The 5,613-nt window shown below is 38.9% G+C and overlaps 1 pseudogene; it reads left to right on the top strand.

Moving 5' to 3' along the window:
* Positions 1-205: 205 nt before the first annotated feature.
* On the top strand, positions 206-1,160 carry LOC144309921 (18S ribosomal RNA; annotated as a pseudogene).
* The last annotated feature ends 4,453 nt before the right edge of the window (positions 1,161-5,613 follow it).

Raw genomic sequence — 5,613 nt, 5'->3', positions numbered from 1 at the left:
CTACTCTAGTTAACTTAACACAACAGTCTTACACGCATTCGATCTCGTGGTCTATCTATAGATAGCATCCCCTTTTTTTTTCCTCTCATATTTACTATGTATTTTATTTATTATACACACTACAATTTCAGTATAAGTTAATGTAGCTTAATTAATAAAGCAAGGCACTGAAAATGCCAAGATGAGTCGCACGACTCCATAAACACAAAGGTTTGGTCCTAGCCTTCCTATTAGTTCTTAGTAGACTTACACATGCAAGTCTCCACGCCCCAGTGAGAATGCCCTTAAAATCAGCAGTGATCTAAAGGAGCAGGTATCAAGCACACTCTTAAGTAGCTCATAACACCTTGCTAAGCCACACCCCCACGGGATACAGCAGTGATAAAAATTAAGCCATAAACGAAAGTTTGACTAAGCCATACTAAAAAGGGTTGGTAAATTTCGTGCCAGCCACCGCGGTCATACGATTAACCCAAACTAATAGGCCCACGGCGTAAAGCGTGTTTAAGATACCTTTGCACTAAAGTTAAAACTTAACTAAGCCGTAAAAAGCTACAGTTACCATAAAATAGACCACGAAAGTGACTTTATAATAATCTGACTACACGATAGCTAAGACCCAAACTGGGATTAGATACCCCACTATGCTTAGCCCTAAACATAGATAATTTTACAACAAAATAATTCGCCAGAGGACTACTAGCAATAGCTTAAAACTCAAAGGACTTGGCGGTGCTTTATATCCCTCTAGAGGAGCCTGTTCTATAATCGATAAACCCCGATAAACCTCACCACCCTTTGCTAATTCAGTCTATATACCGCCATCTTCAGCAAACCCTCAAAAGGTAGAATAGTAAGCACAATCATTTTACATAAAAAAGTTAGGTCAAGGTGTAACTTATGGGGTGGGAAGAAATGGGCTACATTTTCTACCCAAGAACATTCCACGAACGTTTTTATGAAATTAAAAACTGAAGGAGGATTTAGTAGTAAATTAAGAATAGAGAGCTTAATTGAATAGGGCCATGAAGCACGCACACACCGCCCGTCACCCTCCTCAAGTAATAAGACACAACCATAACCATATTAACTTAACTAAGACACAAGAGGAGACAAGTCGTAACAAGGTAAGCATACCGGAAGGTGTGCTTGGATTAATCAAAGTGTAGCTTAACTAAAGCGTCTGGCCTACACCCAGAAGATTTCATTACTTATGACCACTTTGAACAAAAGCTAGCCCAACTAACCCCAAACTTAAGTATCACAGACATATAAAGTAAAACATTTAGTTAAATAATAAAAGTATAGGAGATAGAAATTTTAATTGGAGCGATAGAGATAGTACCGTAAGGGAATGATGAAAGACATCTTAACAGTATTAAACAGCAAAGATTACCCCTTTTACCTTTTGCATAATGAACTAGCCAGAAACGACTTAACAAAGAGAACTTAAGCTAAGCTCCCCGAAACCAGACGAGCTACCCATAAACAATCTAAAAGGATCAACTCATCTATGTAGCAAAATAGTGAGAAGATTTGTGGGTAGAGGTGAAAAGCCTAACGAGCCTGGTGATAGCTGGTTGCCCACAAACAGAATTTTAGTTCAACTTTAAATTTACCTAAAAAAAACAAAATTTTAATGTAAATTTAAAATATAGTCTAAGAAGGTACAGCTTCTTAGAATCAGGATACAACCTTTATTAGAGAGTATATACTAACATCACCATAGTTGGCTTAAAAGCAGCCACCAATTGAGAAAGCGTTCCAGCTCAACAAACAATATAACTTAATCCCAATCATATTACATCAACTCCTAATTATACCTCCTGGGCCATTCTATTTAAATATAGAAGCAACAATGCTAGTATGAGTAACAAGAACTATTTTCTCCCCGCATAAGCTTATATCAGAAACGGATAGACCACTGATAGTTAACAATCTGATAATATCAACCCAAAAATGAAATACTTATCTACCCTATTGTTAACCCAACACAGGCATGCATTTAAGGAAAGATTAAAAGGAGTAAAAGGAACTCGGCAAACACAAACCCCGCCTGTTTACCAAAAACATCACCTCCAGCATTTCTAGTATTGGAGGCACTGCCTGCCCAGTGACACTTGTTTAACGGCCGCGGTATCCTGACCGTGCAAAGGTAGCATAATCATTTGTTCTCTAAATAAGGACTTGTATGAATGGCCACACGAGGGTTTAACTGTCTCTTATTCCCAATCAGTGAAATTGACCTTCCCGTGAAGAGGCGGGAATGCCACAATAAGACGAGAAGACCCTATGGAGCTTTAATTAACTAACCCAAACTTATGGATACTAAATACCTACAAGGCATAACATTACACCATTATTGTGGGTTAGCAATTTAGGTTGGGGTGACCTCGGAATATAAAAAAACTCCCGAGTGATTAAAATTTAGACCCACAAGTCAAAATATAACATCACTTATTGATCCAATAATTTTTGATCAACGGAACAAGTTACCCTAGGGATAACAGCGCAATCCTATTCAAGAGTCCATATCGACAATAGGGTTTACGACCTCGATGTTGGATCAGGACATCCTAATGGTGCAGCAGCTATTAAGGGTTCGTTTGTTCAACGATTAAAGTCCTACGTGATCTGAGTTCAGACCGGAGTAATCCAGGTCGGTTTCTATCTATTATATAACCTCCCCCAGTACGAAAGGACAAGGGATGTAAGGCCTACCTCACAAAGGCGCCTTAAAACTAATAGATGAAGTCAACTCAATCTAACCAGTTTATCTCCTCATAAGCCCGAGAAAAGGGGCTTTGTTAGGGTGGCAGAGCCCGGTAACTGCGTAAAACTTAAACCTTTATTATCAGAGGTTCAATTCCTCTCCCTAACAAAATGTTCTTTATCAACATTATCTCTCTTATCATCCCAATCCTTCTTGCCGTAGCCTTCCTCACCCTCGTTGAACGAAAAGTCTTAGGCTACATACAACTTCGAAAAGGGCCTAATATCGTAGGCCCCTACGGCCTCCTTCAACCAATCGCAGATGCAGTAAAACTCTTCACAAAAGAACCTCTACGACCACTTACATCCTCCATATCAATATTCATTCTAGCCCCCATTCTAGCTCTATCACTAGCCCTAACTATATGAATCCCTCTCCCAATGCCCTACCCACTCATTAATATAAACTTAGGAGTCCTATTCATACTAGCAATATCAAGTCTCGCCGTATACTCCATCCTTTGGTCAGGATGAGCCTCAAACTCCAAATACGCTCTAATCGGAGCCCTCCGAGCAGTAGCTCAAACAATCTCATATGAAGTAACACTAGCAATCATTCTCCTATCAGTCCTCCTAATAAACGGGTCATTTACACTATCCACACTAATTATCACCCAAGAACATATATGACTAATCTTTCCGGCCTGGCCCCTAGCCATGATATGATTCATTTCTACTCTAGCAGAAACTAACCGAGCCCCCTTCGACTTAACTGAAGGAGAATCCGAACTAGTTTCTGGATTTAACGTAGAGTATGCAGCGGGTCCTTTTGCCCTATTCTTTCTAGCAGAGTACGCAAATATCATTATAATAAATATCCTCACAACAATTCTATTCTTCGGTGCATTCCACAACCCATTTATACCAGAACTCTACTCTATTAACTTCACTATAAAAACCCTCTTACTAACTATCTGCTTCCTATGAATTCGAGCATCATACCCTCGATTCCGCTATGATCAATTAATACACTTATTGTGAAAAAATTTTCTACCCCTAACTTTAGCCCTATGCATATGACATGTTGCCTTACCCATTATTACCGCGAGTATCCCACCCCAAACATAAGAAATATGTCTGATAAAAGAGTTACTTTGATAGAGTAAATAATAGAGGTTTAAATCCTCTTATTTCTAGAATAATAGGCTTCGAACCTAATCTTAAGAATTCAAAGATCTTCGTGCTACCAAACTTACACTATATTCTACAGTAAGGTCAGCTAAATTAAGCTATCGGGCCCATACCCCGAAAATGTTGGTTTATACCCTTCCCGTACTAATAAAACCCCCTATTCTCACTATTATTATAGCAACTATCATGGCAGGGACCATAATCGTCATACTAAGCTCGCACTGATTACTGATCTGAATTGGATTCGAAATAAACATGCTAGCCATCATCCCTATCCTCATAAAAAAGTATAATCCACGAGCCATAGAAGCCTCTACAAAATATTTTCTTACACAAGCTACTGCCTCAATATTACTAATAATAGGAGTCACCATTAACCTTCTTTACTCCGGCCAATGAGTAATCTCAAAAATCTCAAACCCCATCGCATCCATCATAATAACCACCGCCCTAACAATAAAACTAGGCCTATCTCCATTCCACTTCTGAGTTCCCGAAGTAGCACAAGGAGTAACACTTATATCAGGAATAATCCTACTAACATGACAAAAAATCGCACCTATATCCATCCTATATCAAATCTCCCCATCAATTAACACCAACCTTCTTATACTAATAGCCCTCGCATCCGTTCTAGTAGGAGGCTGAGGCGACTAAATCAAACTCAACTACGAAAAATCATAGCATACTCCTCCATTGCCCACATAGGCTGAATAGCCGCTATCATTATTTACAACCCTACAATAATAATCCTAAACTTAACTTTATATATTCTAATAACACTATCTACCTTCATACTATTCATATTAAACTCATCCACCACAACCTTATCCTTATCCCACATATGAAATAAATTTCCCCTAATCACCTCCATAATCTTAATCTTAATATTATCCCTAGGAGGACTACCCCCATTATCTGGCTTCATCCCTAAATGAATAATTATTCAAGAATTAACAAAAAATAACATAATTATTATTCCAACACTAATAGCCATCACCGCTCTACTTAACTTATATTTCTACCTGCGACTCACATATAGCACCGCACTTACCATATTCCCGTCACAAATAACATAAAAATAAAATGACAATTCGAGTACACAAAAAAGGCAACCCTACTACCCCCCTTAATCATTATCTCAACTATACTACTCCCGCTAACACCTATATTATCAGTCTTGGACTAGGAGTTTAGGTTAGACCAGACCAAGAGCCTTCAAAGCTCTAAGCAAGTGCTATACACTTAACCCCTGACCAAATCACCTCTAAGGGCTGCAAGAATCTATCTTACATCAATTGAATGCAAATCAAACACTTTAATTAAGCTAAGCCCTCCCTAGATTGGTGAGCTTCTACCTCACGAAATTTTAGTTAACAGCTAAATACCCTAGTAACTGGCTTCAATCTACCTTCTCCCGCCGCGTAGAAAAAAAAGGCGGGAGAAGCCCCGGCGGCGTCTAGGCTGCTTCTTTGAATTTGCAATTCAATATGAAAATTCACCACAGAGCTTGGCAAAAAGAGGACTTAAACCTCTATTTTAGATTTACAGTCTAATGCTTTTATCAGCCATTTTACCTATGTTCATTAACCGATGACTGTTCTCTACTAATCACAAAGATATTGGTACTTTATACTTACTATTTGGAGCATGAGCCGGCATAGTAGGCACTGCCTTGAGCCTCCTCATCCGAGCCGAACTAGGTCAGCC

The sequence above is a fragment of the Canis aureus genome, unplaced genomic scaffold (genome assembly GCF_053574225.1).
Source record: "Canis aureus isolate CA01 unplaced genomic scaffold, VMU_Caureus_v.1.0 ptg000256l_RagTag, whole genome shotgun sequence".
NCBI classification, from domain to species: Eukaryota; Metazoa; Chordata; class Mammalia; order Carnivora; family Canidae; genus Canis; species Canis aureus.
This window is presented reverse-complemented; position numbering and strand designations above follow the sequence as displayed.